Source organism: Crocodylus siamensis, unplaced genomic scaffold (genome assembly GCF_052110815.1).
Source record: "Crocodylus siamensis isolate JL-2025a unplaced genomic scaffold, ASM5211081v1 HiC_scaffold_308, whole genome shotgun sequence".
Taxonomy (NCBI): Eukaryota; Metazoa; Chordata; order Crocodylia; family Crocodylidae; genus Crocodylus; species Crocodylus siamensis.
In genome coordinates, this window is record NW_028324718.1 from 1 (window position 1) to 12,163 (window position 12,163).

The window sequence follows — 12,163 nt, forward strand, 5'->3', positions numbered from 1 at the left end:
CACCTGACCGGGGTCCAGGATGGAGACACAGCCCAGTACTGTGCCAGAAATACACACAATGAATTAGTACCTGTGGCAGAATGCCACCTTGGTTTCTCCCCAAAATGTCTGCCCTGTGACTCTGTGATTAGATGGGCCAGCACAGATGATTCACACTTCAGCCTGTCTCTTTAGGTAACCTGAGCTGGCTGCATCCCTGAGGGAGGGGGGAAACCTGCTCCCTCTGCCTACCTGACTTGCATCAATTACCTGGGTGCGGGGTTTCTACCTGGGGAGCTGGATTCTGCCTGGTAACAGGTGATGTATTTCAAATTGGTTGGCTGACAGCCAACTGGGGCTGACCTTCACTGGACCAGGTGAATGAGGTCACAGAGGCTATATAGGTTGCGGGGGGAGGAGGCTCTCTCTCTTCAGCCATGAGGTGAAACAGCAGCAAAGCAGGGGAGACAGAGGAGCCTTGCCATCGGGACATAGCTCTCTCTCTCACCCCAAGACTCCAGAGGGGAAACTGGGGAACTCTGGAAGATGCTTGTGAGTAAGCTACTCAATTGGATTAGATATCTAGCTGGCAGTAACACAGATGCGTAATCAAAAGGCTACCTCAGCCACACCGGTTGCTCTCTAGGATTTCTAAGATATTGCTCAAACCTGTACCCTATTTTCCCCTACCCCCTGTAATCAATAACTTTCTCCTTTTTGACTGGTGTGGGAGACTTATTGAGGGGTGCGTCTAAATTACGCCTAAGAGACCCCTTAGGCCTACAGACTAAGGGAGACTTTACTTTTTGCCCCCTTGACTTGGAGAAGTGCCCCAAGTGCCTATACCGGGTCAAGTACCCATTGGACTATTAGGCCTGTGTTTCCCCGAGGACACAGGGCTGAGACAGTCCCTTCTTGGGGTGGTGGGGGCGACGTTACCCCCAAGTTAGTGAGTGTGTTCCAGGAGAGAGGTCGGCCAAGCATAGGGCGCCCCTAGGGAGGCATTCAGAGTCTGGAAGGTGGTCGGGCGCAGGGAGGTGGGCGGCTCAACGCAGCAGCGCCTGCTACTGGCCCGCCACAGTACCCATGATGTGAAGTTGAACCCGGAGGCTTTGCAGGAGAGGTGCAGAGAGTCTCCAGGTTTCCTCACGTCTCTTCCAGACTCCACCAGCTGCACCTGGGACCAGGCACCTGAAAAGCCAACAAGCACAACTGGGAGTAATAGTCTGGGTACGGACCCAGGGAGCTGAGGCCAGGATCAGATTATTCTTGTGGCAACAAGACCTAAGTGAGATGAGGGGACTTGTGGGGACAGGCAGCACCCAGAAAAACACCCAGATCTCTCAGGGATTCTTGATTTCCCAGTTCTCACAAGACACGCACTTTCTGCTAGTGTTGCATGTGTCCAGCGGTTTACAACATGGAAGGCAGCAGCTGCATTGTCTGACCAGTGTCTGCAATCGAGCGCCCTGCCCTGGATCTGGGTCAGACTTGCCCGTGGTGTGAGCCCCAGCTCATCAGACTGAGGCAGAATGATACAAATGGAGAGTGAAGTGTTCATGTCCCTTACTGCAACACCAAGGAACGCAAGGACGCAAGGACGCCAAATGATGGAAGGAGCAATGAATGAACGAGTTAAAAAAGAAGTCATTGCAGGCAGTAAGATTGCCCTGCACAAGGAGAGCTCTGTGAGGGCCAAAGGGCACACAGAGGACTTGGCACTTGTACATCAGTTTTCAGGTATCTACACCCTCCTGTGCCCACAGATCTCATCCATCTGCTCTCCCAGGAGCTGGGATTACTCATTTCATTGATCCATGAGACCTGAGCAGATCTCACCTCAGACCTGGAGGAAACCCACCCAGGAGAGCTCAGCACCACACCTTGCAGTCGCTGGATGCCCAGAAACCTCCCAGCAGGTGCTCAGCACATGCACTAATTCGGGCAGGTCCTGTCAGTCCAAGACAGTCTGAACCACTCAGAAGCATCTTGATCCTACAAGTACATCTAAAAGAGACAGGAATTTCTAGAGGAGCACTAAATACAGCCCTGACAGCCACAGGGCCAAGAAAATATGAGCACTCAGCAATAGAGGAATAACTTAAGTGGATGCAGGAGCTGCCAGGAGGAGGAAGAAGGAAGGAAGGAGAAGAGGCTGCACAGGTCCAGGTGAAAATGGTTGATGTGACTCAGAGTCCACAGGTGTGAGCTTTGTGCTGTGCCATGTCAGTGCAACCCCGGGGCAGCTGCCCCCTAACCCATCAAAGGGACCTTGTCATGAGCAGAGCTCTGGGCATTTCCTCCCGGCTGCAGGATCCAACTGAATCCCTGGGGAAAGTTCCCTCCAGAGGACGACTCCTCTCTGCCAGCGCTGATCACCCACCTCTTGACCCAAAGCCTGTAACCATGTTACTTCTTCCCAGGTGCCCTCTGCCAGGTGCAGTTGGTGCCATTAGGCCACGGGGTGATGAAGACTGGAGAGACCCTCATCCTGACCTGCACCGCAACTGCTGATTGTGACAATGTCATCTCCAGCGGTTGTTGCTTTGTTGCTTGTGGGGCTGGGTCCATCAGAGCCCGGGCAAAGGCCTGGAGTATCTTGGACATATAAATAAAGGTGGGAACACAAACTATGCCCCATCCCTGCAAAGCAGGATCTCCCTTACAGTGGATTCCTCCAGGAACCAGTTCTCCCTGCAGCTGCTGCTCCCTTATGCTGCTGACACCGCCATATATCACTGTGGCAGGGACAGAGTGTCACAGAGCAGAGCGGGGACTGTGCAACAAGAGGAAGCAGGTGGTGAACAGCACAGAGGTATCAATGCAACTCAGAAACAAGCAGAACTGACAGAAACCTGTATAAATGGAAAGGACATGGTAAGAGGTGTGGGGGGATCAAGAGCGGGGACCTGGTGGCTGCCTACAAACTCATCCAGGAAAATCAACAACAAATAGGTAGAGCCCTTTTCTCCCCAGCACCTCCTGGGGGGATGGGGAACAATGGTAATAAGCTGATGGAGAATAGGTTTATGTTAGAGATCAGAAGGCAATATTTTACAGTTCGGGTGGCCAAAATCTGGAAACAACTTCCCAGGGAAGTGGCCCTCGCTCCTACCTTGGGCAAATTCAAGAGGAGGTTGGATGATCACCTCTCTGGGGTCTACTGAACTCAGCATTCATTCCTGCCTGTGGCAGGGAATGAGGCTAGCTGATCTGTTCAGGTCCCTCCTGACCCTAGCTACTATGAAACTATGACCAACACTGAGGGCATCACTATCTCCAGGTGTTTAGGCGTGGATGTTATGTAGTGGGGACATGAAAACCCAAGTCCCTTTTCAGTGAGTGGCATCTCTGTATCCAAACTTTGGCTGTGGTTTTGTACACTCAGGCTCACCAGCAGAGCTTGCCTGTGATGAGAGCTTCCAAGGCCTGACTGGGAGATCAAGTCCCCCTGGCTGAAAGAGCTCTCCTGAATCAGGGCCCAACAAGGACTGCAGTGATACTGTCAGGCCCTCTCTGCTCTCCACCACATTTATAGGCAAATGCTGGTGCAAGTGAGCATCACACAGATGCTTTCGCAGTGATGACATGCAAAAGAGTCAGGGAAACTTCCTAATAAAGGAGAAAGCCTGACCCACAAGGCAAAAAGAGCTGTGCATGTATAGCCTACAAGAGCACCGAGAGGAAGCCATGGTAGGTCTAGGCATGATCCTTATTCTGACAGCATGCTTAGGTGAGTGCAGGGGATGGGCAGACCCCTTGGGAGGGAAGGGCCTTGGGGAAGGGACTGAGGGTTTCAGGGTCAGGGCTCAGACCTTGGTTGCAGGAATTGTGGGAGCTAATGCCCATCCAGGAGCTAACTAGTCCAAGTGTCATCAGCATTACTGAGGACTGAGCATCCAAATCCTTTAGGGCTACTGAGTATCTCAGACTTGGTTTCTGCTCTTTCACTTGCTTGGAAGAAAATGGGACACGAGTGGGTCCCCCCATTACAGGGTGGCAGCAGAGATGCAAGGGTTAAAGGAGAAAAGGAGTTCAGAGACTCCCAGGCAAGAGCAACAGGATGGACCTGGATGCAATTAGGGAAAAGAGCTTTAAGAGGCAGAAATGAACAGAACTTGATTCCCTCTGTTCTCCGTTCTCTGCAGGAGTCAGCACCCAGATCCAGCTGACCCAGTCTGGACAGAAGTCAAGAAGCCCGAGGAGTCCACAAAAGTGACCTGTAAGACCTCTGGTCACACATTTACTTATCTTGGCATAAATTAGATATAGTTTCATAGTTTTGTAGTTAGTAGGGTTGAAAGGCACCTGAGCAGATCATCAAATCCGACCCCCTGCCTTGGCAGGAAAAAGAACTGGGGTAAAAAACCCCAGCAAGGTGTTTGTTCAGCCTTATCTTAAAGACCCCCAGGGTAGGAGCCAGCACCACTTTGCTTGGAAGCTGGTTACAGATTGTAGCCACCCTGACCGTGAAGTAGTGCCTCCTGATGTCTAATCTGAACCTACCCTCTGCCAGCTTGTGACCGTTATTTCTAGTCACTCCTGTAAGTGCTCAGGGAAACAGGGACTCCCCCAGTGCCTGCTGGTCCCCTCTGACTAGCTTGTAACAGGCCACTAGATCCCCCTCAGCCTTCCCTTGTGGAGGCTGAACAGGTTCAGATCCCACAGCCTCTCCTTATAGGGCCTGCCCTGCTGCCCCCAGTCATGCGAGTGGCCTCCTCTGGACCCTCTCCATGTTGTCCACATCCCTCTTGAAGTGCAGCACCCAGAACTGGATGCAGTACTCCAGCTGTGGCCTGACCAGTGTCACATAGAGGGGGAGGATCATCTCCTTGGACCTGCCTGAGATGTATCTGTGGATGCATGACAAGGTGTGTTTGGCCTTCCTCACTGCCTCCCCACACTGCTGGCCCATGTTCATGACAGGCCCCTGCAGAAGGACTTGAGTACATTGGATTTATCAACATGAATACTGGTGGTACTGGCTATGCTGAGGCTTTCCAAGTGCAATTCACCATCACCAGGGAGACCTCCATCAGTACGGCCTATCTGCAGCTGAACAGGCTAAAAATGGATGACACAGCCATGTATTACTGTGCAAGGTCACAGCAAGACAAAATGCATCTAGAGCAAGTCAAAAACCTCAGGGAAAACCTTTGGGCCTCCTCGTGATACTGGGGCCCTTGATCACCCAGATTACCATTCACACAGTGGAGTTAACTTCGGGTCGCTTCCTTGTAAGATTTCAGGTGACACAAGAACCCCAGTTCCAGTGTGATCCAAGGGGATTTGGGCTCCTTTCTCCATCCCAGAGCTCTGTTCTCATGGCTCAGAGAGCTGCAACTAAGCCAAAGCCTTTGAGAAGGTGGACCATCCAGAAAGGAAAGTGTGTACACCTGAGGTGTCTCACAGGATTGGAGGTAGGTTATGGCACAGCCGGCTCTCCCAGAAGGATCCTGGCTGAGGCCAGCAACTCCTGCTGGAGGTGTGCAGGTAAGGGAGCCCTGTGGGATGTGCTAGTGTAGCAGGGCACTGGGATGTGCCTGCTCCTTCAACAGAGCAAGCAGTGGGAGAGGCTGCTTGCAGGTGGCAGAGGGGAGCTCATGAGGGAAACACCTGAACAGCAGAGGGCTGAGGCTGGAGCTAGATGAGCCCTGATCCTGCACTGGGCAGGGAGTCCATCCCTGGCAACCAAGAAGTGAGAAGCTCCTGGCTGCAGGGCTCCCAAAGGGACCTGGATTTGGGCTCAAACAACTCTGCAGGGCTGGGAACAGAGACAAGCTCCCGGGAATGAGAAAGACTCGGTGTACAGATGAGTGGTCTTCATTTTTGTGAAACACCTACAGGGATGGAGATGTGTGCCAGAGGGCGGTGGTGTTGTAGAAATTTTCTAATAAGATCATAGATAATACTGTAGAAATCAACTACAAAGCAAGACTCAGCATTTCACGAACACAGCCTGATAAGACTCTGGAACAATCAAACCTTAGTTGTCTTAAAGTCTGAAGCAATCAAGGATTAGTTAGTGTTTCAAAAACAAGCACGTAGCCAAAAACCAGTTTGAACCAATTAAAGGTCTCTCAAACTGACCTGATATCTTGTTTTCTTTCACAGTGGAAAATTCCCACCTGCACGCGCATCTTGTCTGTAAACTATAAAATGCCTCTAACAGTTTTATTAGGGGCCTCTGAGTTCGCTCAGGGTGCCCAGCATGCTGAATAAATTTTGAGACAGACAGCGACTCTGTGTCTTTGGGAATAGCTCCGCAAGGGGTCACGAACTCCTCAACAATTTTGGCGACCACGAAGGGACCCCTTGTGTGCTGACCTGGCTGCTCGTCATCCAGACCAGCCTTCCCAGCCGGCATAGGTGAGTTTGTCACCATTCGGAGGGCTTGGTCTGGGCGTCGCGTAAGTGGGGCCTGCCATGAGGGGTAGCTGTTCCCAGGAATTTATAGACCAGAGTGCTTAAGTCTCGGGAGGATGGGACAATCGGCTTCAAACGTCCCACCGGGATCTCCTTTAGGGAGGCTTCTCCAGGTTTGGGGAGAAGGGAATCTGCCGGTGCAGTGTGGCATGGGCAGGAAGCGCGCTTGTATTTTGTGTACACAGGAGTGGCCTGTCTTAACACAACAAGGTGCTCCGGATAAACGGTGGCCGAAATTTGGCTCATTTGATTGGTCTCGTTTGGCATTCCTTCGAATGGAATTGGTAGCTTTAAAACCTCAACAGATGGATTATTGGTACCTGTGGGCTGAATTGGCCCAAAAAGCCCCAAAACCGGTTCTTTACTCTACCACTCGGCCCCCTTATGATCCTCCGATTTCAGTCTCTGTGGAGTCTGAAGATGACCCTGAGCCTCTCTACCCTGCTCTCCCTGTCCCCGGTCAACCCCTGCCCCCTGACGAGAGCAGTGCAGCTCCTGTGGCATCAGCCCCGGCTCCGAGCTCTGGGCTCCCTGCCTCCAGAGGCTTTTCTTCAGTCTGGACCCGGAGCCGGGGTCCTGTGGGGGAGGCATTTCCACCCAGCCAGGGGAAGGAACACCTGAATGCGGTGGTTCAGGGTCCTTTGCGAACCTACCCGGTCCCATTTGTAGATGGCGGGGGCAGCTTCCAGGTTCGCCCTACTCTAATTCATGTGCCTTTCACCTGAGGGGACCTCCTCATTTTGCAACAACAAACCCCCTCTTTTCGGGAAAAACCTGATGAAGTAGGACGGACTATTCAGTGCATAGTCCTTACTTATGACCCTTCTTGGTCAGACATGCAGGAACTCATGGATACCCTGCTGACCCCAGATGAGCGGGCTAAAGTTTTAGACTGTGCCAGGGCTGTTGCCTCAGCAGCAAACAGAGATCCTTGGCCTTCTAATGAACCTAATTGGGATTACAACACCCCCGGGGGAAGGGCATCCCTGAGGGAAGCCCGGAATGATTTACTAGCAGGCTTTGAGGTAGCGAGTAAAAAGCCAGTGAATTGGGGAAAATTCCATGCATGGAAACAGGGACCCGAGGAGCATCCGGATGCCTTCTTTACCCGTTTATGTAAGGCAGCCAAGACATACGTTCGTCTTGATGCAGATAAACCAGAGCATGTGCCTTCGCTGGTATCAGCCTTTGTAAACCAGAGTGCTCCCGATATTAAGGAGCATTTCTGCAGGTATACTCCAGGGTGGGAAGGAAAGAATATGTTAGAGATAAGAAACATAGCAAGCTATGTGTTTGATGGGAGAAAGGAGAGGGAAAGAAAGAAGGAGAGAAAGGAAGATTTTAAGCTAGTAGCTGCAATGGTTGAGGGAACGATGCACAGCATGTCATGAAGAGGACGGAACAGGGGAAGGGGCCAGGGAGGGTTTCAACGAAGGGGATTAGGTCAGAGAAACCAGGGCGAGGGGTGGTCCACAGTTCAGAGGGCCGGCGAAGTATGTTACCACTGTAAACAACCTGGACACTTCAAACGAGAGTGTCCCAGAGGAAGGGGATGAACATCAGAGCCATCTCGGAACGGGGGCCCCCTCCGGACCAGTGATGCCAGGAGCCGGTGCCAAAAACTACTCACAGGAAAGGAGGACTCAATGACCCGACTGACCACCCTCACCCAGTCTGTCCTGCGGTAACTATAAATTGCAATAAGAGCAACCCTGTTGCCTCAATTCTAGGAGAACAACGATATGATTGTTTAATTGACACCGGCGCTACTATGTCTATGTTATCTACCACTCCTGAGCTTGCAGGTCTAAATGAGGAAGGAACTGAGAATGTGATGGGAGTGGGGGGGCGGAATTGCTCAAAACTAGCAGGAGTGCCCCTACTCGAGTCCAAGTGGGACCCTTGTCGTGTGAAAACTCCTTTTTGTTGTCTGCCCGTGCTCCTATGAATTTATTAGGATGGGACTTACTGTGTAAGCTGAGGGCCACTCTAGGCTGTAGTCCAAGGGAATAACTTTAGAATTACCAATTGACAAACTGCCTTATTTCACCAGGGCATTGGCCTTGGGTGGGGGGGGGGGGGGGAAGGGAAATTTTCCGGTGGAACTACAACGATTGCCAGCCACATTGTGCGGCTGGGAGGCCACCGATGTAGGACTGCTGAAGTCTGCCACTCCGGTTGTTATTCAAACCAAGCGGGGAGCCTCAGTACCCGCTGAATAAAGAAGCAGAAGAAGGTTTGCAGCCCCTTATAGATAAATACATCAGGAAAGGGATTTTGGTGAAGTGTCAGTCTCCTTGCAATACCCCCGTGTTACCAGTCAGGAAACCTAAATTAGGAAAGGATGGCAAGCCTGTTTATCATTTTGTGCAAGACTTACGTGCTATAAATGATGATGTGATTCCCAGAGCTGCCGTAGTTCCTAACCCTGCCACTATTGTTACCTCCATCCCGTGGTGGGCCACTCGAGTCACAGTAATTGATTTGTGTGCTGCCTTCTTTTCAATCTCAGTTGCAGCCCACTCTCAATACCTTTTTGCCTTCACTTGGAAGAGAAAACAACATTTAACCTGGACACGACTTCCCCAAGGATACACCGAGAGTCCTACTATCTTCAGCCAAATCCTGACGAGAGACTTACAAGGTATCATACTTACCTCGGATACAGTGCTTGTACAGTATGTAGATGACCTACTGCTAGCATCACAGACTCAGGTAAGCTGCTGGACGGACACTTTAAAACTATTAGAAGGATTAGCTGAAAGAGGACATAAAGTATCCCCAGGAAAATTACAATATTGCCAAAAGAAGGTTACATACCTGGGGCATGTGATCTCAGAGGGACTGCGGGAATTGTCTGATGAAAGGGTAAAGGCTATAAAAGACTTACCACAGCCCACCACTAAGAGGCATATGCGAGCCTTTTTAGGAGCGGCTGGATCTTGCGGGCCGTGGATCCCTGCTTATGGAGAGATGGTTCAGCCTCTGGTAGAGACCGCTCGGAAGGGAGAACCTGAAGTGGTTCAATGGACTGTGGCAGAAAGCCACCTTGTTTCTCCCCAAAATCTCTGCCCTGTGACGCTGTGACTAAAATCTCTGAGCTGCAACCATTTGATGAGGATGGCCTGTCTCCCAGCAACTGCATTCCTGAGGGAGGGGGGAAACCTGCTCCCTCTGCCTACGGGACTGGCATCAGCCACCTGGGTGGGGGGCATCTACCTGGGGGGCTGGAGTCTGCCCAGTAACTGGTGATGCATTTCAAATTGATTGGGGGACAGCCAACTGGGGCTGACTTCCACTGGCCCAGGTGAATGAGGCCACAGGGGCTATATAGGTTAGGTGGGGAGGGAGCCTCTCTTTTCGGCCATGAGGTGAAGCAGCAGCAAAGCAGGGGAGACAGAGGAGCCTTACCATCGGGACCTAGCTCTCTCTCTCACCCCATGACTCCAGAGGGGAAACTGGGGAACTCTGGAAGATGCTCTTTGAGTAAGCTACTGAATTGGATTAGATATTTAGCTGGCAGTTACACAAATGCATAATCAAAAAGCTACCTCAGCCACACTGTTTGCTCTTTAGGATTTCTAAGATATTGCTCAGTCCTGTACCCTAGTTTCCCCTACCCCTCGTAATCAATAAAGTTCTCCTTTTTGACTGGTGTGCACCCTAGTTTCCCCTACCCCTCGGGTCGAGTATAATGTTACCCCCAGACTAGCGAGTGTGTTCCGGGAAAGGGGTCGGCCGAGCATAAGGCGCCCCTCCTGCACCCTAGTTTCCCCTACCCCTCATAAGCAATAACCCTGAACAATCCTAACTTAGTCTTCTATGTAGATGGGTCCTCCTACATAGAAGCTGGAGTTTGTCGGACTGGGTATGCAGTCATCACTGATTTCAACATTGTTTTAGAAAATCCCTTATCTCCCCGGCTGAGTGCACAAGCAGCTGAACTGATTGCTTTAACTCGTGCATGTAAACTGGCAACCGGGATGACTTTAAACGTATACACAGACAGTCGGTATGCATTTGGGATTTGCCACTCCACTGGGCAATTATGGAAACAGCACGGCTTCATTACTTCTTCCAGAGCAAAGATTGCAAACTCCACTCAGGTTTCTGAGGTCCTGGAAGCCATCCAGAAACCCAGACAGATAGCCGTAATACATGTTGCTGCACACACCAGCGGGAGCACGCCTGAGGCTAAAGGAAATGAGAGGGCGGATGAGGCTGCCAAAGCTGCTGCTCAGCAACCCCTAAGTCTCAATGCCCTTGCTCCTGTGTGGGACACATCCAGAGCCTTGGAAGGATATGAGCAAGTGTGCAAAGGAGAAGATGAAGACTGGAAACGTCTCTATGGGGCTTATTCAAAGGATAGACTGTGGTACACTAGCAATAACTGCCCCATCTTGCCTAAAACATTACAGCGGCCCCTGTGCCAAGTAGTCCATGGGCAAGGTCATTATGGGGCAACTGCCATAGCTGAAACCATTCTCCGAGTTTGGTTTGCCCCTGGGATCCATGCAGTGGCTAAACAAGTGACCAGCGTCTGCTCCACTTGCCCAGCCTTCAGCCCTGGCCCAGAGAGAAAAGCCCCACCTGGGGGCCAACCTTGGGCATATCAACCATTTGAGAGCCTGCAAATAGACTTCATCAAACTTCCCCAGTGCCAAGGATACAGATATGCCTTAGTAGTGTGAGATCAGCTCACCCATTGGGTTGAGGTGTTTCCTGCCACCCATGCCTCTCTCATCAGCAAGTTGCTCATGCACTTCTAAAGGACATTATTCCGCAGTTTGGCATACCTCAAGTTATTGACTCAAATCAAGAAAGTCACTTCACCTCCCAGGTCTTACAAACAATTTATACGTGGTTGGGAATCACTAGGCAGCTTCACACCCTTTATTACCCTCAATCATCTGGAGGGGTGGAAAGGGTAAATCGGACACTAAAAACCCTTCTAGGCAAAGTGTGTTCGGAAATTCAGCTTAAGTGGCCCAAGGCATTGCCCCTTGCACTGTTTCCTATGCGAAACGTGCCTAAAGCTGATGTTAAGATATCTCCCTATGAGCTTTTGTTTGGTCATCCACCCCGCATTACCCATGGTTTCCTTCCTCCAAATACAGGATTGCTAGCGGGGGATGAGAATTGAACCCTTTATGTGATTTCTTTGCAGAAGCAGCTTACTTCTTTACAGCGCCGTGCTGCCGTTCAACAACCTGTACCCTTCGACTGCGAGATACACCCCTTCAGTCCCAGCGACTACGTGTGGGTCCGTGTTCCACGACGGAAAAGTTACATAGAGCCAACGTGGGAAGGACCATACCAAGTCCTACTAACCATCCACTCCGCAATCAAGATCGCCAAAAGGAATTCGTGGATCCATCACTCACATGTGAAACCTGCAGCGTTTACCCCAAAGGAACCTCATCGTGTACCTCCCCTTTGCCTGCAGAGATCCAACAGTCAATGAACAATATGCGCCTTGCAAATACTGCCATGAGTATATTTGTGTTAGTAGTCTGTCTTTCCACATTAATCGGGTGCCCCTGCAGTCTCACCCAGTTCGCAGGAGTCTATCCTGGCTAGTGCAGGAAACATGATCCAAAGCCTCCCTCTCTCTCTCATGCACACATACATACACACAGACTTCTGCTTCCCCAGATTTCAAGGAAGCGACAGCTCTGAGAGCCAGGTGCATTTCCAGGGGACAACAGTGAGATAGAGGAGTTGCCCTACATTAGTGCATGAAAGACCGAGTGGACCC

The 12,163-nt window shown here is 51.1% G+C and overlaps 1 long non-coding RNA gene across 1 annotated transcript; it reads left to right on the forward strand.

Annotated features, from left to right (window-relative positions):
- Window positions 1-476: 476 nt before the first annotated feature.
- LOC149851732 (uncharacterized) lies at window positions 477-11,891 on the forward strand. Its single transcript, XR_016439559.1, has 2 exons — window positions 477-531; window positions 11,573-11,891. It is a non-coding gene; the product is annotated as an uncharacterized LOC149851732 (long non-coding RNA).
- The last annotated feature ends 272 nt before the right edge of the window (window positions 11,892-12,163 follow it).